The sequence below is a fragment of the Harpia harpyja genome, chromosome 18, assembly GCF_026419915.1.
Source record: "Harpia harpyja isolate bHarHar1 chromosome 18, bHarHar1 primary haplotype, whole genome shotgun sequence".
Classification (NCBI taxonomy): domain Eukaryota; kingdom Metazoa; phylum Chordata; class Aves; order Accipitriformes; family Accipitridae; genus Harpia; species Harpia harpyja.
The window spans coordinates 8,801,971-8,828,063 of NC_068957.1; the positions used below are offsets into that span (position 1 = coordinate 8,801,971).

The 26,093-nt window shown below is 46.9% G+C and overlaps 1 protein-coding gene across 1 annotated transcript in view; it reads right to left on the reverse strand.

The window, feature by feature from the left end:
- PASD1 (PAS domain containing repressor 1) overlaps positions 1–14,187 on the reverse strand; it is a 52,453-nt gene extending 38,266 nt beyond the window's left edge. Inside the window, 1 exon segment of the mRNA XM_052813486.1 lies at positions 14,042–14,187. The gene's annotated coding sequence lies outside the window, so the exon portion shown is untranslated.
- Between the last annotated feature and the right edge of the window lie 11,906 nt (positions 14,188–26,093).

The following is a 26,093-nucleotide window of genomic DNA, read 5'->3' on the forward strand; positions in this document are numbered from 1 at the left end:
AATTTAAACAAAGCCCTTACATTTCAAAATTTGTCTTATCCTCATTTGGCTCCGAGAATTTCAGCTGCTTTCCTTAAATGATCTGCTCACATCTGCTCTCCAGCTGAGCCGTGTTCATGCCCCACTGACCTTACCGCTGCCATCTCTGTAATCTTGCAGCTGAGAATAACCAGCAACGCACCCAGTCCCTGTAAGCATCAAGAGCCTTTCAAGAAAGAGGAGGTAGAAAAGAATCAGCCTTTCTATAACAAGGTAAAGAAGGATTTCAGAGAAAAACCATTGTTTGACTAAGGTGAGTAATGGGAGCCGCACGCCTGAAGTGCCCTGCTCCAGCTCCCTCAGGCAATGGAAACCGGAGGTGTCAGCATCTTGCAGGATTATACTCCACAACAGCAGCTGGCAGATATTTTTCTAATAGAGAGCACAGCAGCATCATTCACACTCATTTGATTCTATTTGCTGCTGTTCCTATTCAAACTCGGCTAATCCGATCAAGTCATTTCTTGGCCTGTGCCTTAAAGCTGAATAAGTAAACACCTTTCGTAAGGTCTGAGCCCACTTGTTTCAAGTGTATGATTAAGGGCTAGACTTGAGCATTATTGTGAGAAAACTCATCTCATTACTCAGAATTTCCAAAATCCCTCACAGTTGTCTTGAAGTGGCACTTTTCCACCCAGTGTTTTACTTCCTGCATTACAAATATGTAATATGTCTGCAAAGGGTCCCAAACACCAAATATACATTTGTGTTTCGGCTGCCCTAAAAACCAGCTCTTTGAGCTGAGAATAGCTCATAATGGCACCAGTTAGACACCATGATGCAAAATATTTTCTGTGGCTACCAGACCTTCTCCACAGATGTCTCTTCTTGTTTACTGTGAAGAAGACAGATGATAAATATAGTCAGCAAATGCATTTTGGACAAAGTCATGCTCATTAGTAGTATTTGCATTAAGTAACCCTAGAAGACTTATGCACGGGGGATGCTGATCCATCGCTGTTACACCAAGGATGGATTTGAACTATTGAAGCTTACAGATTTTTTCCAAGAAGAATTGCTGCCACTTATGTTACTGGTATTGTTAACAATATAACTGGCTTGCTTTCCTTCTTTAAAACATGCCCCTCCCTACTTCTCTTTTTCTTCTCTGAGGCACTTTTAACTTCACATCCAATATTCTCTTTGGCACTATCTTGCTCACATCACTTCTCAACTAGCTCCTCAAAAGATGCTTATTTGTTTTGAAAGCTTCAGGAATAAAAGAATATTTAAACAATTAACTGTAATCATATTCATCATTCTGCATGGTACCACTGATATGCACTAGAAATATAATAAGAAAGCAAAACTTTCCTTCAGAAAGAAGAAAAGAGAAGATAAACACCCACAGATCTCTCTCTCTCTCTCATTACTTTGTTATCTTTTTTAGACTGCAAATATGTCAGTCACTAGAACACTTCCATACTAGGTCATTATTGTTACGCTTATTGTGTACAAAGACCCAAGGCCTCATTCTGTCGTAGATAAGATATTCATACACATCCTTTTTTCCCCTTGCAGTTTATTTGCATGGCTGGCTGGATAATCAGCCATAATAACAAAATATGACTCAGCACAACTGAATGTCCACTTTGCTTTAGGGATTCTCTTGGAGGTTGGGGTTTTTTTTAACTATTTAAGACCAGAAAAGATGTGTCCCTCCCAGATAATGTTCATGTAAAAAAGATTTGACTAAACACAGAGACTCGGGGGAAAGGGAACGGGTCAAAGAGCAACGTTTCTGCTGTCATGCCCTCAAAGAGGCTCTGGTCTCGTTAGCCGCTCGGGCCAGTGGTGCAGAGCGCACGGTCCCCCATCACCCGCTGCAGCACGGGCAGGCGGGGATTTCTCACCGGCGGCGGAGGGAAGACGCGGGACACAGACGTGTCCCACAAGGATGGGCATCCCTGAAATTAAGGGCGTACAGGTTTTTCTGGACATCTAAATGTTGTCTATGGATTACAGTTGTGCAAGCATGCAGAACATTTTAAAATCTGCTTTATTTCACATCTGCAATGGTCCAGTACTAAGAATCCTCCCAGTATGAGCCAAAATCAAGACTCCAATACAACCAGTAAATTAAATACATGGGTCCATCTCTCTCAAAGAATAACTCCCCTCTACTAAGTAAGTTAATGGCAGCAGTGATGGATACTGCCATCGCTGAGCAATCCTGGCTGTATAGGTGTGGCTGACAAGAACGGCAGATCTGTACCTACAGATATCTGTGGTCCCTGGTTTTCAAGTAAGAGACCAGGCCAGCTGAAAAGGCTGCAGTGTGAGATCTCATCTCACCTGGGAAAGAGTGAAAAGAGCATCGAAAAGCTTGGCCCTTCATTTAGCCAGATCCATTGGCACATGCCTCTTTTTTTAACCATCTGTGTAATTCTTGGGTGAAAATAGTGGAGTTTATCTGTGCTTTCCAGAATTAGGATAAACATGAACTTATTACCTAGGCCTTTCCTGAGTAAAGCACCTTAAACCGTATATCCATATACTAACAATGTCCATACTGTATTTAACACAGCAAAATTAGGCTGGCCGAGAAAATACACATCAAAACCAGTTGATAGAAAGAATCATACTGTAATGTACATGCTTAAAAAACACATGGGTAAAAGGGGAGCTTGTTTCTGTGATAATCTGACTACGTAATACCACCAAGGCCAGCAAGACCCCTGACAAACATCTACGCAGTAGCATGAAGCCAGCAGCAGAAGTTAAAAATGCCCATGACCTTTAGCTGGCAGTCCCAGTTTCCTCAAAATTTCACACTATGTTCGAGAGGCAAATATCATCTGTACTCCCAACCTCCTTCTTTCATGCACTGCTTTTGTGCGTGTCTTCTAAAAATCACAAGCAAACTATACAATAGTTTAGCCAAAACTCAAGTAGGGAAAACAATCAATTAGGCAGAGAGAAAAGCTAACTTCTTCTTTTTGTTCCTCTCACCAGCCCTTCTGCAAAAGGTCAGCAGTAAAATTCCTATCTACTTCACTGAAATTAGTGTTACACCCATCCTGATTTACCACTAAAGTTTCTTCCAGTTTAATTCAGTTTTGTTTTCACCAAGTGAGAAGTGCAAAACAAACAAGAAATTAAAGCCGTGTCCTTAATTATTGCTTATGTATAGCCAACGCTTCAGAGACCCAGCAGAGTTATCGCGGAGCAATTGCACGAGAGGGGCACAGCGCACCTAGTCCTGGCCCAACTCCCAGCCCAGGACTACGCTCACCACCAAAGCTTGGCATCGGGCGGGCACGTGCAAAACCGAGGCAGAGGATGGCCATTTTGGTGCTCAGGCTGCCATCTTCCTACTGGAGCCAAAATTAATTGCTGTGCCATGATCATGTCCCAGTGGCAAAACCTGCGGCTTTGTGCTCATCCTGGGGACAAACGCTGCACGTTGTAAACCAGGGTGAAGCTGGCCGCGTTTATTAGGGTTAAGCATGTTCGGCTCTCTTCAAAGTGAGCCCCTGGTTATGATCAGTGCTGTCACAAAAAGTAATCTGAAGTACCTAAGCTGCTTTCTTCTGCACTGAAGTTTAAATGAATAAGAAATCAAGTACGGTGCCACAAAATGCTCCTCTTCAGCCTCAGAAGCTTGTTTACCACTGCTGTAGTGGCTGAATCGCTGAATGAAATATTTACAACTATTCATGCAATCAAACTCATTTTCCTTAGGAAATAACTGATTAGGTATCTCACATCTGTTCCTGACAATGATTTAAGCCTGTGCTGATCCATATCTAGACCTGACATGAATGTTAATGCTTTGGAAACAGTCATCCTTAATAGGAGGGTGACGACAGGCTACCCGGGTCTGGTGGCGATTGACTGCAGTTGGGAAGTTCTGTATCTACAGGTGAAGGACGACACAGTCGGCCCACAATTTTTCTCTAACCTTATGACCTAGTGCTTAGGAAGCCTGGCAGGAGATAGAAGTTAGAGCAGAGCTTGACGAGGAATTATCCTGAGAATTGTCTTGCTACCCCTGTCGAAAGTTTTTAATATCTCACAGATGTTTACTTCCTCTATGCAGAGCAGCAATCCTGCTCCGCCAGACTCCAGCATTGCATGTCATCCTTCCAGCAACGTTTCCCCATCGGGGCTCTTTGATTGAAGCTGCTGCTGCAATTGTTGCAAGGCTGGGAGGAAAATCAACTGCTAGTAAAGCTGATTGAGATGATTCCCTAATAAAGCATGACGTTCACGTCAGGAAAGAGACAAAAATAAATTCCATATTTTTGCTCCAAAAATAGCTGGTTTACGGGTAAACAGTCAGTGCCAACGCACTGTTAGAAACAGAGAGAGAAATCCAATGTTTAGTTAATCTGATTTAATTCATCCAGCAATCCTCTTTTCCACAGGAAACTTATCACAAGAACTTACAAAAAAGCGGGGAAAAGAAGTGTTTATTGCAATGGCTCCAAACTCCATACTGCACAGAGCAAGGGAGAGATCTTCGTCCCTCTCAGGTCAACTGCAAAGCTCTGCAACGTTGTGTCAAAGATGCCAACGATGAAGGAGACGATCTGTATTACTGCTTCTTCTGGTAAGGTGCATCCATTGAGAAAACAGTGCTGCTTAAGTTCTGACAAGAGCAACTAGGTCAGAAGAAAACTTTTGGCAACACCTACAATCACTACAAATTTTACTTCAAGGTTAAGGAACCAAATAAAAACAACTGAAGAAAATGAACATTTGCCTGCAAAGGACCTTGTAGAGCTGTAAATCAAATATAAATGAAGTCTACAGAAGTGTCTGAACAGTAATCTCTGGAACAGTCAGGAATGCCTCATAAAAGTAGATTTCAAACACAATCCAAAGAAGATTAAACTGACAATTCATCTCTCTTAGGACTTCTATACATCATAAATAGGCATTATGCCTTCTATGTAAAGCAGCTCATTATCTGATTTATTCACCGATATCTCTTCTTATTCAAACAATTCAAACCGGACTGTATTAGAAAATCCCAGAATAGTTTCCTCGCCACTGCAGCTTTTGAAATAAGATGATGATTTATATTTATAAAATTTTACTTACTGTGCAATCAAATTCATGTTAATACACTATCTCTAAGGACAATTTTTAAGAAAGATGCTATTCCAGCTGGATCACTTATTAGTATTCATATGCTTTCCTTCAAAAAAAAAATCAAAACACAGAAGTCGTTCTTCCTTGCGTTAGTCTTTTTTCCATCCCTCAAGTGAAAACAGAGATTCTACTCTAGTCACAACAGCCTACTAACAACAAACTAATCAGTCTAATGCTCTACATCTTGATAGCTCTACTAGTTGCCTTTTTAACTATGAACATACCCAAGATAAGGAATTCAGCTCCAGATTCCAAACACGTGCCCTGGATAAGACGAAGTTCTGATTCAGCCTCATTTCTTTTTTCCAAATTTTTCCAACATTAGTCCATTGCATTTATTCTTCTCCCATTTTAGGCAGTGGATCTTTGCCCTATCCAGACAATATACCAGGACTGTTGCAGAATCATATACACTCTCCTGCTCTAACAACCTTCTTCTGCGACCCTCTCCTTCCAAACTCTGAATTATTTCCAGAAAGTAGAAAAACGGAGTTGTAGACAATTTTCCCATGAAACAAAATTTTCAGCAAGGGTTCCCAAGTTGCACAAAGTTCCCCAAATAACGGACTTCTGCTCTGGGCTCGGTGAGACACAGATACCAGGAGGTCTTGCAGTTGAAGAGCTAAGTCCCAAGAGATGTGAAGGTGCCCCAGATAAGAAAGTGATTTAGCTTCACAGAAGTCCGTGCTCCAGCAGAATGAACTATGAGAATTGTCTGTCCCAGGACTGGCACCCAAGGGCCAATGTATACTCCCTCCGCAATTACACAACTCCGCATCACCACTGCCGTGTGGGAGGCTAACCCCAGAGCTTATGATGGAAAGAAAATAAAGCAACTCACTTTTTCTATGTTGACACATTGTCTTCACTAATGACAAGGCTGAGCCCCCTGCAATAAGCACGATTAAATAGAAAATGTAGGTGTTAAGATTAGCACCAAGAGTTTATTAATGCTTCCTGCTCTGCCCCTTCCATTAAAAGCCTGCCCCAAAATGAAGCCATTCCAACTATTCTATTTGAGAGAAAAAGCAAACCGTTGATATTCATCTTTAATATACACACCAGTAGCGGAGTCAACCAAAGTCCCGCCTTTTTGCCGCACATGACTCACTTAACACACACACTTAATACAACACTTAATAAAATTTGATCGGAAACAGTTTGATCAGAGTGAATATTTTTAGTTTACTGTAAATCGTGCCAGTGTACATTGCACTCAAAGACAGGACAAACAGGTTTATGGCCAAACTTCCTCAGCAAGGGGCGTAACCCTCCCCAGCTATTACAGCCTCTCTAATTACCGCGTTTGCTGTGGCAAGCCAACAGTGGACCAAACACACAGCATCCTCCTCTATGCATAAAAACCTATTTGCAGTTTGCGCAGCAAAGCCTTAAACGGCCTAACCGCAGGGGCTGACTCCCAAGGACATTTATTTTTCTCTTCGGCTGATACTCTGGGAGAGGTCCTCACCGCACAGAAGCTGATGGAAGTTCAACCTTTGCCTTCATCAGGGCAAAGGGTTCGTCTCATCCCCTTCAGATAAAGCCTCTGCGTTTGCTTGAGAATCTTTCGATAACGCTGCCATGTCTATGCAAAACAATTAACGGCAACGGGAGCTATTAGCAGCTCATCTATTGTTCATTTATTTCTCCAAAAAATGGTTTACTTCCTGTGTTGCTTATGGTCAGAACTTTACTGTCCTGAAGCAATGTGCCGCACTGCGCTGTGAGTTAAAACAAGATTAAAGTAGGCTGAGCCCAGAAGAGAACAAACCAACCTTATTAATTTCTTTTAAGCATGTGTGTGTGCGTGTGTTTGTGGGCTGAACAGATGAAGCAAGAGAGGAGATTAGCATTTTTATGGATATGATTCCTGCCGTTGCTACATACTCGAAAATCTTGCCTAAGCTTGGGCAGTTTGTAAACAAGAATACACACACCTACAACTATCTTTGCGTTTATCTGTTAGTCAATCAATTAATCAATCTGCCTATAGCTGGCATTCAACAAAGCACCTCACACTGACCTACCCATCACCTGGGGGTGAGGGGGAACGCTAACCGTGGGGTGGCAGAGACCCACCGTAAGCGTCTGCCGAGCCGTGACACCGCCGTCGGGAACCGAGGGGCTCGCCTAAATCCCTGCCCAGAGCCAGGGCGCAGGCGGCAACTGCAGGTACAACGCAGCTAGCCGGGGCGCGCCGTGTAAAACTCCAGGCGCTTCTATTTCACGCAGCAGGTCCCTGAGAAGCAGCCCTGGAGGACCGAGGTCCCCGCGAGCCGACGGAGGGTGATGCGCAGGGCGGCACAGCTGTCCCCAGCCCACCCGCTCCGCAAAGGTCAGGTAGCACTCGTGTCCACGGCGGCTGTTAGCCAGCGTCGCCTCTTCAATCACAGCCAGAACACGCGCATCACCGGCAAACCATCCCATGCTCATCTTCCACCACCATCAACAGGAGGCCGCTTCCAACGGCTCACCTGTGCAACTGTTTCTGCGTGTGTGTGTTACCGGTCCTCCAAAGTTAGAGCTCCACGGTCTTGCTCTGCCTCCCTCCCTCCCTCCTAAGGGAAGATATATTTTACAGTGTTCTCTGTGACAGTGTTTAGCGAGCCTCTTGGTTGCCATAGTGTTATGCACTAAAGAAATGTCGACAAATTAATCAATTATACAGTTGTGTTTGCCTAAGAATACAAGTCACAGTCAGATGACTCAACGCATTTCAACAGCTCTGTGGAGTTTGGTTAACACACTTCCTCTTCTACCATCTCAATATTATCCTCATCTGCACAGTCATTTCTCCATATTTCAATTTCTCTTTACAGGCAGTTTAGCAGGTATGTGATCTCTGCTTCAGGCTACGTCAAGCTGTTTTCCTTCTTGCTTGCCTGCTTGCTTTCTGTCATTTTTTTTTTTCTTTATTTATCCCTTTCTTGTAATAAGACGCACATTATACATTCAACTTTCCTATAACAGAACGGTATTTTTAAAATTACTAATCCATCACTAATGGTCAGCAATTGCTTCTTTCTTCTAGAGGTTATCCTGCACAATTTAAAGAATTTTGCTCCGATCAGCACAAAAGCAGAGCTGATTTTAAGTCCAGCTTTGCAACTTATTTTAGGAATATCAGGTAGAAAGGGAACACCAACCCCAGCACTCCAGTCTGGGAAAACAACACTACTAATGGCTACTTCACAACATCTCTTCAGCCTGCCGAGATGCACCAGGAGCCCCAGAACACATGCTCGCATTGTACAACAAAATTATGATAGACATCGGAAGCACAAAAGATTAAACTGTGTTGTGACACAGAAAAGGGCAGGTGATCACTGCCAGTACTGCACGTCCTTGTATCCACACAAAGCCCATTAAACAACGCTAGCAACAGATCCCGGAAGATATACCATGAAGTACTATATGGTTACTGGCAACACAACCCGAAGGAAAAACACCTCTCTGGCCCAAAATCTGATGAACAGGTTAAACCAGGGAGCGTGCCAGAAAAAACTGCAGGCAACTGTGCCCGTCTAATGCTACGAGGAGTCTCTGCACTGCACGTTTGCAAGGTCTAGTGCTTGAGAGGAAGGCAAATATGGGGAAAAAAAAGATTCAAATCTGCAGCAACAGGGAAAATTCATTCTTGCCGTGGCCCCCAAGAAAACAGCAGAAGCCTTGATGCGTGGGGTTAATAGTGCAAACAAAACCAGGTCCATTCTCCTTTCAACCTTACATTAAAAATAGGACTATTCTGGAGACCAAAGGACAAACTCTGCAAACTTAATTTCCTATCTCCAGGAACTCTCTAATTTAATTGTATAATCTCTTTCATAAGATTATCAAGATCTATCTCAAAACTACCCTAATTGAAAGACTATTACACAACTTCAATCCTTAGGTAGCTAGAAGCTTTCTTCTAATTTCCCATCCAAATTTATTCACGACCAACTTAGACAATTTGATCTTGTGCGGATGCTATCTTTTGACTTAGTTTTTCTGCCTTCTTGCTATTTAGTCCCAACTGTGTGTAAAAAGACATACTGTAGGCCTGTCCCTTCATTTGTTCAACTGGCCAGAGCTAAACAAGTTACGGTCTTTAACCTCACTTCATGCAGCAGACGGTCCATTTGTATAACCACATCTCCAGCCCTCCTGCTCTTGTAATTTAACATTTTCTTGACCGGTTGTGTCCAGAGCTATGCAAAATCCCAATGGGCTACTCCATGAGCAACGGAAAGCTCATGGAGCTTATCATGTACAATGATAGCATCACGCTTCCCTGAATCTCTCATACTATTTTCCTTTGATATCCAAGGATGTCATAGGTCTCCTTCACAGCTGTATCTGCTTGCTCGCAGGTATCTCCTGACCAGCCAGTGCATCCACATCTCTCCCTTCTGTCACGGACAGCTGACGAGCTCCTGTTTCACACTGGAAATTCTTGTTACCGGTCTCCACGCTTAAAACTTTGCATGACTTTGCACTCAGCACTATTAAATGTCATTTTATTTCTATCACTCCGATCAACAAAGTCATCTAAATTCCTTTCATATGATAATCTGATCCTCCTCCGTATTGACAATACCTCCCAACTTTGTGTCATCCCGCACAGCTCCTGGGCACACACCCAGACCCTACCCACAGGTCAGAGCAGCTCCAGTCAACAGGCGCAAGCCTGGTCCCCTGGGAGCAACAGCACTGATCTCTCTCCATCCTGATGACTTTCTTTCAAGACCTCTCCCCATTCAGACAACTTTATGTGCATGCAACTGTTGTGTCTTCTCCTCAGCCAGCTCCTTTTCCACCTTGCAATTCTTGTATTGAACCACCATCTTCATTTTAAGCAATGTCCTGTGGGGCATGGTATCAAATGCTTGGGTTTAGATAAGTTACATTCCTGCCTTACCCCACCTAAATAATCTCCTATACAAAAAAGATGTTAGATTAGTCTAGCACAATCCATCTTTGATAAAATCTTGTTGTAATTTAGCCTGCTTCCTCATTATTTCCATGTCTAATTATTCTTTCCGACAAAATACGTCACGAGACGCTGTGTACTATTGCATTCAAACCAGCAGGCCTATAGTTCCCTACATCGCTTTTTTATTTTTTGACCGTATAGGGACTCCGTGTACAGGACGCAAATGCTTCCCCTCTCACGCAGCTGGAGAGCCATGGGACAGCCTGGCTGCAAGCCGTGCAAGCCTTGTGCCACTGCTGTCAGTATTCCAGGACTAGGATTATTGGCACTGCTTCATCTGTCTCACCAAGATATTTAAGTTTTGCTTATTTTCTTGGGGGTTTTTGGTTTTTTTAACTTTGCTATGAATAGCTTTCAGTCTCCTGCAGATTTGTTAGTAATTACACTCTGTTCCAGATTCTACAGAAGGTTCTGCTTTCATGAGAAAGTTGTGTCATTATTTAGAGACATCAGTTCTCCTTTCAGTTTAGGCATGGCTAATTTCGATTCTGTGTAAATTGACTAAGTGCAGGTTTTGGTTGAACCCAAATAAGTTCATTCGAACCAAAATAAGAATGTCCTTATGTGAGGTCACATCAGGTTAATCAAATCACTTTAAAAAACAGACTTAAATTAAATTGGTGTAATCTCCCCATGTAGACAAGGCCAAAGCCAATAATGGAATATGAAGTAGGTCAAAGTCTCTCATTAACTGTACACACACCTCTGCGGTTTGACTGAATCTGGCGCTTCTGAGGCCAAGCAGATGTGCAGCCAACAAGCCCAGCTGTGTACAAAGCGCTTGTCGAGGCCTCGCCACCACCGCACGTAAAACCGGGGCTCAAGTGAGACCGGAGTAATAAAAAAGAGGCTTTTATAGGGCTCCTGCATAGGGGTACCATTCGTTCGGCACACAGGCCGCAGGGCAAGAAGTCGCGCTGTGCTACAAAGCCCCGCGTGAGCCAAAAGCGGCGGCGAAGTAAGGAAAAAAAGAGAAACGGCCTCAGCCTGGGCAGCAGAACGGGACAGAGACGGCAGAGCCGCAGCCAGGCGAGCCGAGACGGCAGAGCCGCAGCCGGGCGAGCCCCGCCGGCTGCGGCTCTGCCGACGGGCACAGAGTCGCTATTGCAGCGGGACGACGTGGGGCACATCGAGCAGAGCGTGGCCTTAGGTGAACAAAGATCCGCGTGAAAGAAGGGTGTCATCCAAGCCGTAACAAATAAATACAGGTTTTGTACCTGCCTGACTTCCTTAACAGAGATTTGGAACTGAAGTGATACAGAGGTGCATATCATTTTAATAATACCAGCAAAGACCGGTCCATCCTATTTTGGGTTTTATAGGTTTTACTATCTTGGTTAAAGCCATATGACTCCACTGGAATCCGTAACTGTTCCAGTACAAGCCTGGATTCAGTTGTTCTGGTATAGGCACATAGCTTATTCCCCCAGTCTTGAAAGAATGAGCTATGTTGGCTTCAAAACCTTTCTACCATTCCATGTGAATCTTGGGAGATTGCGTAATTTAAGGCAAAACAATGCAACTTCTGTGCATAGACAAGCCCTAGCTCCAAACTGTAAAGACATCCTACCAATTTTTTGATACCACTAATGAGCAGAAGTTGGATTCGACATCGGTATCTCTGAAATGTAACGCTGCTTCCAACACCATGAGACTTTAATTATGAACTACTCATTTGCTAATTTTAATTTTTAACCCTGAGCTATTTTTGAGTACTTGATGGGTATCTTAAACCAGGGAAATAATTTAATACAGACATAGTCTGAGTGGCTAAAACCCAGGAACCATCACATACCTGACTGCCAAATTTCACGGAAGTTTGCAGTTTATCAAAAAAATTTCAAACCAATTTCACTTTTTCCTCTAGATCAAGTAACTCTAATCCACAGCTCTCAACGAACAGAATAATTGAGCAGTAAGCAACCGCTCCTAAAGCCATTTGCATTTTTTCTATTACATCTTCCAGAAAAATTCTAAAGAATCAGTAGTAAACACGTTTAGCCCAAGAGATACAGATGCCTCCCTTCCATGCAAACTTCCACTTCTGGCTTAACCCCTGAGCCTCCTCTCCTCATTAGTGCTTGCTGCATTTGTCAGAACTTCGTCAGCCACAGAGCCCTGCGTGCTGTCCTTACGGCACATCAGTGCACAGGCTGCTCTGTTCCTCCGCGATGCATCACTGACCCACTGGTTTACTCCGATCAGCACATTACAGGAAAATTATCTTTTTTTTTAAAGTACAATTTCTAGAAAACCAAAAATCCAAATGTATTTTTCTGCCTGAGTAACTATGGTGAGGCACTGCAGCCTAGGAAGTTTATAAAAATTACACAAATGCCCAACCCAAACAGCACATGTTGGAGTATGTTTGGTACAAGGGGTTCAGACCGCATACTCCTGAAATTATCTGCTGCTTCACACAGCACTTGTAGGACCTACGAGGACTGTACAGCCTATGTATCAAAACCACGAAGAGCTGCCTCTTTAAGGCAAGTTCCCATTTCCAGGGCTAGGGATTAGCGAGCAGCGATCCAGCAAAATGAGGACAGGGGAGCACCGCCATTCTGCCTAAAAATGAAGCGACTCCTGACATTTTCCCATCTATACACCAGAACGTCTCATCCCGTTAGCTAAATCAGCACCGCCGCTTTCACCGCACGCGACAAAATAAACTTAGGCTAATAAATAACCCTGCCTTTTTATGCAACGTTATGCTGCACCCTCGCAGGCGGGCAAAGCATGGGACATTTTAACAGCTTTGGTTTGAGGTACGTTATCTCCAGGGCTGCTCCCCTGCTGCAGAAGGCAACTTCGTTCAGGGATCGGGGCCAGTTGGCACTTAGGTGCCGGTTCTGCCCCAAAAAGGGACTGCGGTGCTGGACTTCTCCAAAACCCACTGAGGAGGGACCTGCTCCGCGGACGGCTCAGGAGCCTCCTGCCTTCGGGGACTGTGGCATTTTACAAAGGACAAGTGCTCTCTAAAGCACCCGTGACACCTCATTTATGAATCACGCAGGGCTCAGCTTTGAACTGTGCTCCCAGTACAAGCTACCCAGAGCAATCGGTTTGCAATTTCTGCCTTTACGGACGGAGGCTTGGAGTTGTCATTCACAAATCCCCAGCTGAAACACGCGAGGGACTTTCAAAGCCTTCCTAATTCCCCGCTTATAATGTAAACAGTCTGTAAAATCAAATGGCACAATAACCCTGGTGGGAGGAGTAACTTTTCAACCTGGATTTTAGATGCTATCTTTAGGCGCAAGGCTCGCTTCGGAGGCTTTTCCCCACCGTATTTTTCAGACAAACGCATCGCCGGAGCGACAGAACTTCAAGACAGAACGCGAAAACTGCCGTCCGGCCCGTTTTAGCCTCCAGCGAGCCGGTTTCCCCCCCCCCCGGGCACCCCGCAGCTCTCAGTCGTGCTCGCTGCGCTGCCTGGTCCCGAGCCGGTCCGTAACCGGGGCTCGGCGGGCACCGGCGGAGCGGCGGGGGGGAGCTGGGTGCCCGGCCGCCTGTCACGGATGCTCCGGCATCCCCGCCCGGGAGCTGCGGCACCCGGAGCCCCTTCCCCGCCTCACCTCGACGACGGAAACCCCACCGAGCAGCCTGCGCTGCACTCCGGTGCCCGTCCTGCCGATACACCGATTTTTTTTAATTTTTTTTTTTTTTTTGGGGGGGGGGGCGGGAATCAAACGACTTAAGTCGCGGCTGTAAATTTTCCTCTCCAAAACTTAACCGGGACTGTCCCGGAGGTGTTGGACGAGGGCAGGGCGAAGCGGCGGGTGCAGCGGGGGCTCTCCCCGGGACACCCCGCGGGCCGCCCCGCCGCTCCCCGCGGGCTGCGACTGAGGGGACACCCCCCCCGCTCCTTCCCCGTCCTCCCGCACCCCCGCACCCCACCGGGGCCCGCAGGGACGTACGTACCGTCTAGGAGGACGCGCGTCCCGGAGCCGCTCTCAGTGCCATGCCCAGCCCCGGCGCGGTTCCCCCCCGGCACCAGGGGTTACCGCCCGCCCGGGGGTCCCGCTGCCCGGAGGAGACATGGCATGAGGGCGGGCAGGGCTGGCGCGGCGGGGCGGTAACGGGTGGGTGGGCGCAAGGTGGGTGCGGGTTACCGGCGAGCTGCGGCGGGACTTGTGAAACTCGCCTAGCTGCGGCGGCCCGGTTGTGTAACGCGGCGGCGGCGGCGGGCTGAGCCCGTCCTCCCGGCACTGCACAGGCGCGCTGCTCCTCCTCCTCCTCCTCCTCCTCCTCCTCCTCCTCCTCCTCCTCCTCCTCCGCCCCCCCTCCCACCCCCTCCCCGCCGCCACCGGCAGCCGCGGGCCGGCGGCAACCCGCCGCGCGCGCCGAAGGCGGGCCCGCCCGCATGCTTTTCCCCGCCCCCCCGGCCCCGCCCCCGAGCGGCGCGGTGAGGCGAGGCGGGAGCCCCGGGACCGCGGGGCGGGGGGGGAAGAAGGCGGGAGCGGGGCGCGGAGCCCGGCCAGGGCCGGGCCGGGGCAGGTCGCGCCGGGAGGAGCCGGCGGAAAGTAGGTCAGCGCCGTCGCTTCGCGCCGCACCGGCACCGGCAGTCGAGCGGCGGGGCTGGGCTCGACTCGCCCGGCCGTTCTTCCACCTCCCCGCCGGGTCGCGCAGGCTGGCCGCTTTCCCCGCGAGGCGTTCGGCGCCGATTCCGTGCCCGGCACGAGCCGCGCTTTGACGGGATTAGTCATCCCGTACCCTGAGTCACCGGGCTGACACTTGCTCCTTCCTTCCTCGTGCGACCCCCTTTTTTTTTTTTTTATTATTTTTTTTTTTCTTTCTTCCTCCCCCGTAATCATTCTCCCTCCTCCCCAGGGACGGTGGGTTGCTCCTTCCCCCCTTCCCGCGACAACAACCGTGCCCAGCTCCGGGCGCGGAGCCGGAGCCGGTGGCGGGAGGCAGCGGGTCCCGCCGGCCCTGCCGCGGGAGAACCGGCGAGCTGGGGCCGCTTTTCCCTTGTTCCACTAGGCAATGCTGATGGCCGGGGATCACTCGATTTATACTTCTGTTGCTTCTGGAAGCAGTAGATACCGAAAGCTGTGGCACCGGGACTGGCCTACAGCCTCCCCCTTTCCCCTCTCAAGGTCCTGCCGGGAGGGGATCAGCGCTCGAAATGCTGCAGCGGGAGACGCGGAGCGTGTTGTGCCCCGGTTGGGGTGACCTGGGGGATGGCGGGGCTGGGGGCATCGCTTGGGTCCCTGACCCAGGGTGCTGTGAGTAGCTGCACCATGTAACCCCTTTCCAAAATTGGAACTAACAAGTTCTGACCCAGGGTGCTGCAAGTAGCTGCACCATGTAACCCCCTTCCAAAACTGGAACTAACGAGTTAGATTTTTTGGTGGGTATTTTTGGTTGGGGGTCGGTTTTTTCCCACCCTCTTCAACTCCTCTTGGAAAGCTGCTCCCCAGCCTGCGCAATGCTGGGAGATCTGCTCCTTCTCGGACCGCGTTCCTGCCCAGTCGCCCTTTCCCACAACTGGCATACCTGACCCCTGGCTTTCTTTGCTCAGCCAAAATTCCTGTTCCTCTCCCAGCCCTCGCTCTGCCGGAGGAAGGGGGCAGGTGGGCACCTGCCTGCACGGCCCCGTCCCCCGCACGTGCCAGTGCCCCAAAGCACAGCATGGGGGACAGAAGCAGAACCAAAAAGGGGACAGCGGACAAAAAGGCTTTGCTATGAAGTTTTTAATATAAACCTGATGCCACTGAGAAAGGGAAGTGACATTGTTACAGCAATAAACCTGAGGAACATCAGCTATTATTGAGGAAGACAAGAGAAACGGCACCTTTGCATGCAGTTAATATTTCTTATTTTCTTTCTTATCGGAGGCAAAGCAAACAGCGTGGTTGTTCTGACTGCCACAAGTGGCAGATCTCATTTTCCCATTTAGAGTGGGGTTTTGAGGCACGCAGCCTCATCACTCAAAACACAGCAACCCTTCCCTCGTTCACATGGGAAAAATCCTTCTTGCCCTCTTTCAGGCAAGGTACAAACAGGTATCAAATGCAACATTTCCCTCCTTTTTTACTTGAGTTAAGGTGTGTCTCTGCAGCCTGCAGTGCAGCCCTGTCACCCGAGTGACAGTCGCTAGGAGGATGCCATTGCCCGTGTCTGTGGGCATGCAGGTACACATTTGGGGAATTAGATCGGGAATAAAGAGAATACCACACTCTGCAACTGAGGCACTTCAGATTAAGCACTCACAGATGGATGCTGTGGGCAGCGCAGGCAGGATGTGGCCCCAGAGGGGCTGAGCTGGGGCTGGGGCAGGTTTCCCCTGGAGGCACCAAGTGCCACAGTCTTTGTCCCGGGTTGTGTCTGCACCTGGGACGCTTCCACGGCCACCCCCATCCCACGAGCCTGGCAGGCACAGCAAACAACCTCAACACTCTCTTCTAATAAAGCAAAACACTCAGAAATACTGCTTTACACGTTAATTGCAATAACATGATTTTCCGACCAGAAATCGTGTTTTATTTGAAGTGTTTCAACCAACTCCCCTGCAGCCCCTGGCAGGTAGAGACAGCAGACTGGGTGAACGCAGGGGCCACTCCGGCTATAGCAATGCTGAAAGAGTTTTCATGTCGATGACTTTAATTATCTCATTTAGAGGAACACACTTGCCACTAAGATCCTTCCAAAAGTTGAAAAAGAATGGGGACACAGACATTTGTGACATGACAAAATTCACACATTGCTCAGCAAGCCGCGGCATTGGGCAGCTTTGGCTGTACTCTGCAATGGTTGGCATAGCCTCAGATTTGTTTATATTATTAGTTTTTAACAATGCTGTGTTGCAAAGACGTGCCAGCAGCAATAAAACCAAGAGAGAACTGGTTTTGGCTGGAAAATAAGAACAGCAAAGCATCTATCTCTCTATCTCTCCATCTCTATCTCTATCTCTATCTTCATCTCTATATCTAAACCAGCCTGTCCCTGCTGCACTCACCCAGCCAACTGGAGAATCCTGCAGCCTGTCAGGCACCATTAAGGAATAACATAATTAAACGAAGAAATAGAGGGATAGCTTGAGCTGTATTTTGCAAAATCACAATCCCATGCACAGTCTTTCATCCGGAGCAAAGGGTTGTCCAAACTAGCCTTTAAATTACATACTGCAAAAATTCATAGCCAGGAAATGTTTGCATTGCGCAGTGCTAAGTCGAGAACAAGCACCGGTACAGGATCAGGCACCTCAGCCTCGTCTCACTCCGGAGTATGCCCAGAAATTCAACATGATGTTCAAGCAGTAACCGTGAGGCTTGGGATAATGCAAACCAAAAGGAAAGAGAAGAATAGAGACAGCAAATTGGAAAAAATACCCTTGCCTTGATCCGAAGAGGCTGGTTCTGTGTAGGTTTTGCTGTGACTCCGGGATGCAGCAGCTCAACGGAGAGTTGGAGCGGTGAAGCCCACCCAGCGCCCGCCATGGGACCGTGCGTGCGAGGCCGGCGGGAGCCCAGTTCCCAGCGCTGCCCAAGGCAGGGACACGGCGTTAATTGTGTCAGTGCTATTGCACAACACTGTTGCCTTGACACCGTGTCATGTAAAGATTTTAAACTGCCTCTTTATTAGTCATCCTCTATTCATTTTAATTGTACCTGATAAACAGGGCCATTTCACCTTTGTGTTCTAGTGTACGCACTTATCTTGCATATTTATATCACCCAAGAGACTTTCAATCTTTTACTGTAGCGTTGGTAGATGCAGAGGAATGAGCAGGCATTGCCGTCCCAGCCTGCTGGCGTTCTCGTGCATTTGCTTCCTACTTTTTCAGACCTCTGCTCTCCCAGTGTGGGGATCTCCACAGGTCCTTGATCCTGGCACTGAAAATGTTCAGGCAGAGGCTTAGGTTAATGCATGGGAACCAGTACGAAGGGATAGGCTGAGTGAAACATGCACTTAATTTTTTTTCAGGATCAAGTGCTGTAGGTGTGTGCTTAACACCACAGGACTCACTTTGATCTTCTCCGAGGACAGAATTTTCTGTGGATTAAATTCTCGCCTCTGAATTATGGTATTGGTTATTTAACAAAATCAAAGTTGGGAGATGAATAAATAATTATTGGATTTAATGTAAAGAATATAGTTCTGGAATATTTTAGTCACATTTACTTGCAACATAAAAACATACTGCCCAAGAGTTTACCTATGTGAAACTGTCCCTGCAACTCCTTATCTATCCTTATGTTTGTGAATTCTAAAGTTTGACTGAAAACTCCTGGAAATAGCAGTGCATTTTCCTTTCTGTGGTACTATGACCTTCTCCTCATCCCAAACATCCCCTACGCTTGCGGTGGGGAGAAGGAAGTGCATTTTGGCCAGGCACAACTCTGCCACCTGCAATAGAACCGCAGTCAGGCTTTGCCGCAGCTTCTCCAGCACCTCGGAGTACTGCTGGCATTGCTGCTGCACTGCGGGGACTGTTTGCTTAGAGCTCACGTCTCTGCTTCAAGCAACACCCTACAGTTATTAGCGTCCTTCTCCCTGTGGAGATGCATCTGGTCTCTGGGCTTGTATAGTTTCACCTTCATTTTCCCCTTTTAAAAAGACGCAAACATAAAATTCAGGTTTGCACCACAATCATGTGAGAAGATGGGTAAAATCCCATTCTCATTTAAGTTCAGAAAAAGGAACGGAAACTCCATTAAAGGCAGAGCAAAAACCACATTTACTCCAGTGTGAACAGGATTTCCCCCTTAGCATAAAATCTTGCATCCCTGTGGGCTGGAAGGAGCTACTTGCTGTCCTACCCAGCATCTTCGAGCGCCACTTTGAATCTTTATGCAACTGCTTGAAAGGATTGGGAATATAAATGAGTTAATCACCATTTAGGACAAAATTCCACCTAAGCTTTTGAGAACCAATTGGAATATTTTCATTTCCATCATCCAGCACCTTATTTTGTAGAAAATGCTTTAAGATGGTTCTTGTAGAGGCAAGATTGGTATCCGAAATCTGTGTGTATCTAAGGCCCTGTATTTCCTTGTGCTGGAGTAATAGCACAGCCAGATAAATGGATTTCTTTTTGAAAAGCCGAGAGGTGCCCGAGTCAGAGATCTGGCCAGGAAAAAGTGTAAAAGAATACTTTTAATGTGGCTGATCATACTTGCAACAATAATTATGATTTTTATAAAGGAAAAAGTGTTCTCTCTTAACTGCAGTAAAATATTCTCTGGTAAGTATTATTGTGATCTGTTATTCTGCCTAACTCGAAGTGGGGAAAAAAACTTGCACAAACAAGAACATGGCTACCTTCCTCTGCCCGTATCCTTCCATGAGAGCATACACTGAATCTAAAGCTCTTTGACCACATTTTAGCTTGATCCCATAGGATAATGTGCCTATGAATTAGTTTTCTTTGATGCTGGGTTCATATCATCCAGAGACTGTGCTGAAGACAAATTCAGCCTGCTGCATTTAAATATGGGTTAAGTGGGCACAGGCAGTAATCGCCTCTGATTAGTATAATCAGCTACTGAGGGGCCTCATGAACAGAGACATAAAATAGAAACTTAATGATAATTACGTTAAAGGCCCAAATCCCCCTGAATTCAGCAGAGGACAAATGGGCAGAGGGAGCACCGGGCAATGGCAACAGCTATAGTAGTGTCACCCATGGATGAAGCATCGAGGAAGAATGGGCAAGTCAGTGCAGAATTACTGTCCATCATCTGCAAGTGCATCCTTCCTAATAAATCACAGTTGTCACTAATTAGCACATTAAATCCACATTGATAAACAAGGATATTTCCTATTAATACTTCTGCTGATGCTAAGCTGTATTCATACAAGGTGGTAACACTTTAAAGCTTCCCTCTGGTATTTGCCTGTTCTTAGCTACTTGATCCCACACACAGCGGTTGGGAATTCTGCAGGTCCACTATTCCTTGCACTGCGAAGTTTCCACTTCTCCTCTCTGGCCTTTACGCAGAGCAAATTGCAAGGGAGATTTAGGTTAGATATTAGGAAAAATTTTTTTACTGAGAGGGTTGTCAAACATTGGAATGGGCTGCCCAGGGAAGTGGTTGATTCACCATCCCTGGAGGTATTCAAAAAGCGAGTGGACAGGGTACTCCAGGGCATGGTTAATGGTTGGACTCGATGATCTTGAAGGTCTTTTCCAACCGAAATGATTCTATGATTCTATGATTCTATGATTCAAATGCAACATTAACAATGCCATCTGATGGAGTTTTCAACATCACGGGTGAGAGCAGCAACGTCTGGCTCCAAGACAAGAAGCAATGTGCTCCTGGCCAAACATGGCAGAGGGAAAGCTGGCCTTGGCACCTGATCTTCCTACTGCAACCCAGGGTCTGACCAGATCCCCGAGTTGCACATGTGGGTGACGAAGGACCATGTGTTGGGAGGGCCTGGCAGGCTGTGCTGGGACAGGAGCTGCCTCCATCCATACCTTCCCGCCTGTCTCCCAGCTACTGGCATTCACCTCTTTTACTCTGCCTGGATTGGTCTGCAGCCAGAGGCCTCTCAGCTACACCCTAATCTCCTTTGGAAACTGGGTAACTGGGATGGAGAGCGGCATTAGGATGGCTGTGACCTGCAGGCACGAAGTACTGCAGTTCCTGCCGCCCCGCTCACTCCCTGCGCAGTCTCCCTCTGCAAAACCACATGCAACGGGGTGCTGAGAGAAGCTATTGCCTGATTTTACTGTGTAAGGAGAGTAAAGTCTTCTTTTCCAAGGCAAAGTGACCAGTGTGGGCCTTTCCCAGCTCTGCAGCTTGCACAAGAAGATGTTAAAATCAAGACTACTGAAGACCATGGAAGGACCTAGTAGAAAGCAGAGAGGGTGTTTTCATTTAGAAGACGGCAGGACTGCCAGTCCTTCTACCACACCCCGATTGGCAAAGACTGAAAAAACAATACGTATGTATCTGTGTACGTATCTGATACCATGCAAGCTCACTCACCGCAAACAGTTGCATGTACTTAACCACCAAGGAAAGACCAGGCATAGTTTGACAGTCAGCCAGATTATAAATGTCAAGCGGTGGCTTCTTAAGCACAAGCCGTGCCGGTGGTTCTTCAGAAAAATTGAGCAGCCTGATTGTCTCGAGGGACCGCTGACAACACAACCCAGACGCTAAAAAGGACAGGCTCCCGGAGCACAGGCCCCAGGGCACAGCTTTCCAAACACCTCCCTTAATGGTCTTTTAGGATACACAGGAAAGAAAACATGTGTCCTTGGTCCCAAGTGCACCAAAGTCAACAGGGTTCTTGTGTAACTTCCACTGTTTTCCTTCTGCCTTTTTTAAAAACACAGAAACCTTCTAAATAAATTCATGAATGCATAAAACAAGTGGCCCGATATTCAACAGAGATTTTACCCTGGAAGCAGGATGGACTGAAAGCATCACATGTTGCTGATGCTGTGCCGCTGTGCTCATAGCTAAACAAAAGCAAGTGAAAACGCAAGTCTGCGAGACTTTATCACTGTGTTTTACCACTAAATGATAGTCAAATGTGTCGAAAAATACTCAGAACTGCATGGGATGTTACTGCACCCTCTACTCACAGAAATGCACGTGGTTTTTCTGGGCACAGGGGAGGTGCCGAACACCATCAATGAATTGACTATGATGTTAGATACTAGTATTATGCGACAGATTTTGTCTACAAGCAGTGTTGCAAAAAGTCAGTCCTAATAAGTGGAAACAAACCCTAGACTGGCCTGGTGAAATCAGCTTCTATTATGCAGCTGTAAGCGACTGATAGCATTTTTGTGTGTCTATGGAAAATGAATATGCAAGACGGTTGGAATTTCCTCATCTAAACAGGAATATCACGATCAATTTTGGTCAGGGCTTGTGAACGAGGGGCTGGGACCGGAGAGAGGAGCTGTCTAATGAATGTGCTTGTCATGAAACTCGGGACACATTTTGCAGAAGCAAGATGTGTGGGAAATGGATTGCATTTTTTTTCTTTGGCTAGCTTGTCTCTTTTCTTGGCCCCAATATGGTGGTGACCGTGCGGGCAGTTAAGTACTGCCACCCTTCTCATCCTGACCCCAAGACCCTCCATCGCACCCCTGACTGTCTTAGCAACAGATCCTGCTGGTCCTCTCCGCATCAAGAAACCCCCTCTGCCTTCTTACTCCAGGGGAACATCCATCTTCTGTGATGAGCCAAGCAGCACCTTCCCAGCACATTTTCAGGCAGCCGGGCAAGCCTGAGGAGGTTTTTGGTTGGGTTTCTGTTTGTTTGTTTTTCCAGAAAAATGGTTCCTAGTTGTTTTGCACTAACCAACTTCTATCAAGTTGCAGTGTTTCTCACGGACTTCATCCACCTTTGTACCCAATTTTGCATTCAGCGGAGTATACAAACAATATGGTTCTGCAGAGCGGAGCCCAGGGCTTCTCAGAGCACTGCAAACCACTGTTGAGGAAAATGCTGGCTTACAACAAATTTCTTTTCATTAAAGTGAAAGACTGTCCTGCTTTGGAGCACCATCGCTGTTATAGTGACAGCTCGTTCTCCCCGGTTTTTGTCCTCCCCTTGTCCATTTAATACATCTGCCTGCCCTTAGCACTGGTGGTGGTGCTAGTTTGCAGAATAACAAGTCTTTTCAACCGAGGAAAAACAAGCGAGAGAGACTCCAAAAATAAATTAAAAAGAAGTGCATTGTTTCCTGTAGAGCTTCAGTCCTTTCACTTGCAAAACTTCGGTTGACCTGCATTGGACAGCACTTGCACGAAGTGCTACAAAAACAGCACTCACTGCGGGTTTGCTGCCCTGTCATCCTCTCCTTCAGTTAATTCAGACACCACGCAGTCGTATGTACGCAGCGCAGATAGTGTCACTAGCGTAGCAACCGGTGGGTGAATCATAATGAAACTATGAAGAGGAAACATGTCACAAACCAAAGGAAAAGCTTGCTTTTCAGTGGAGTGTTTCATCTACAGAAGAGTGCTCAAGTTAAGGATGCCGACGAGAGAATTAACTCGTCCCCTGGTCACTCAATGCAGCTTTTTAGGCAGTTGTTTTCTGGTTCTGTTGCTATGGAAAATATGAATACTCGCCACGACAACTGCAGCAGAGCATGGCACACAATCCACTTCACACAGAGCATCTTCTTAAGGAACCGCTCCCATTCATACATCCTACAAAATTCTGTGTCCTTGAGAGCAATTCAGCGTGGGGTTTTCAGGCACAGTGATTAATTCTCCTGCATTTTACAGTGGGATGTTGCCTGGTGTCTAATATTATTTATTACTTGATTCTTACTCAGCCCTTTCAGTATTACAGCTGAAAATACTTTGCAAAGGTAATCCTTACAAAAAAATACTCTACTCTGCTTATTTTACAGCTAAGCAATTCAGGCAAAAAATTCCACATAAGGCTGCCCAGCACGGCAGTATCAGGACTGGCATTTGCACCCATGTCCCTCGGGCCAGTACGTTAGGGTAACAGGAGCATGGCTGTCATTGCAACAGGGTGGGATGACCTGCAGCCAAAATTTGCACCATGAGGGCCAAACGGCTGCAGGGGAAAACTTCAGGAAGCTCAGTGCATCCGTACCTCTGATTAAACAGGAGCAACACACCCCAGCGCTCTCACTTGCCCCCTGGTTTGTGGGGCGACAGCAGGCTCATGGCTGCTGGCTGCTGTAGGCAGGCTTGGGCATGGAGGGCGCTCCCCGTGCCAGCCAGCACGCTGCAGGAAAAGAATTACACGCCCCGTAACATTTTGTTCCAGAAGATGCTTCTGGAAACACCCTTCCCCATTTGCACGGAGGGGTTAATGCATGCTGCTGCTGATCCAAGCTGTGCACGCCGGAATAAAGCACGCGCTGTCCTTGTTCTGTTCACCCTGGCCAACACGCAGCTCCAGACAGCCTGCGAGCCCGCGCTTCGCTTTGGCGGACGGGTTTCCTTGTGCCGAATCACAGGCTGCTCCCGAGGGCAGAGACCCGCCGCTCCCCGACGGGCACGGGCTGCAAGCACAGCGCAAACAAATTCCGCAAAGTTAGATGGCTGGCTTGCGCTTACTTTACGATAGGAGCTCATTGAAGCTCTGTCCTGCCTTGGCTATCAGTGGAGCATGGAGGTTTCTAAAGTTATTTGCTTTAAAATGGTTTCTGGAGGGGGGGGGACCCCAACAAATTGTGATCAAGGGTTATGAGTAACCTGGAACACAAAGAAAGTGCTCAGAGTAAATATGTGGCTGAGAAAACCATTACCAACCCAGACGATAATCATTCTGGCTATTTACCTATTAACCTTGCCAGACATGTTCAAAAGTGCATAATAAGTGACATGTCTCCTTTATCACAAGGTTTAGCCTAGAGGGAAACTCTCTCTTTTAGTTACCGACGCTAACCATGTTGCTTTTGGCATTGGATCTATTTCCCTACTTTAAAAAACAGCATTGACAACTTTTTTCCACTGTTTAATTTGTGTAGTCACAGTAATTAAATATGAATCCTCAAATATTGCTTGACATATTGCAGATTTATCATCAGTGAAATAGTCTTCTGCACATTTCCATAATTGCTGCTGTTCAGAACAAAATGGTTATGCACTGAAAGACTGACAATTTTCTCCTTTTGGTTAAGTTCTCATTTGTTTGCCCTCTTGGCAGTGCTGTACAGCCGTTTCATTTCATAATTAAATTATTTTCCATTCGCATATGGAGGCAATAGTTTACTTTCCAATTTTTTTTTTCTTTTGATTTTACATTGTTTCTGAAGATGTGGAATCCAATACGTACTGCAAGGAGCCAGCATATCCTTTAACAGCATCTTATGAAACGCTGTTCATGTGCTGTCCCAGCTGAGTAACAGACAAATATATAAATCACATAGATACTTCATTTGAATATAGTGCCCTTGATGGCCAAGAAAGAGTTTTGCCTGATTGGCGGCTTTAACCCTTCATGCTTCTGTGGGCGGTAAATTTTGCAAAGAATTAAGAGTGACTTCAGGCCTTAGTTCAGATTGAAGGGTTGGGTTTTTTCCATCTCTGTGGTGTGCACTTTTACATCGTGATTGCCCACCATCTCTGTGTGTTTTCTTAGAAAGGACGGAGACTTACATTCCCTGAACAGATCCGTTTTGCCATAAAGAGGAAAGATGAAAGGAGAAGTAATTTTTGGGACACTTAAACCCTGGCAGGAGCAGCCTATGTGATTTCCATATTTCGGAAAGTGCTGGGGCAAAGAGCTCCCCATCCCGACTCCCCAGGCAGGCAGCTGACTAAATGTTACCTGTCCATCAATCGTGCTGTTACACAACCTGTCGTAATAGTCTCTGCTTAACTGTTCACACATTTGTATCTGCTCAGAAACCCTTCTGGCTGTCTTCCCTTCAGTAAATAAATACGTAGCTTCTTACGAACAAAGCCTTATCAGATTGAACAAGCCTCTTGGCAACATTTGAGGTATGAGAACTAGTACAAAAAACCTGCAGACAGGTTGAAATACTGAAAGTGATAAGAAGCCCCAATGAATTTTTTCGCTGAAAATCAGGATTTCATTCTCGGGGCCAGGTTACCGTCGCTCCCTATTAAAGGTGAGAAAGGAACAGGCTGTTCCCGTTGCGTGTGCCTTTTGTGAATCCTCAGCAAGCATAGCTGTCTGTGTCTCACCACCCCGCTGTTTCTGGGTGCTCGCGGCCGAGCCCCAGCACGGGTGCTGCAGTTACTCCTCAACACGTCTGGTGGACGGTGCTGAGAGCCCAGGTGCCTCCAGGGACGGTGGTGGGACCAAAGGAGAAGGGGGTTACAAACACGACCATTACGTTAGGAGGCAGCAAGGAGCTTTGCCCAGCCACAGCAAGCTTTCAGCTGCCTGCCCAGGACCCACTGCTGGTGCCTGGGCTGGAGCGAGAGACCTCCTGATCCAACCAGACCTGCAACTCCTGCCCTGCCGGTGGGATGACGCAGGACGTGGTCTTGTGTGGCTCCTGCCCGTCTCATCACACATCTCAGGGTTTCATCACGGCC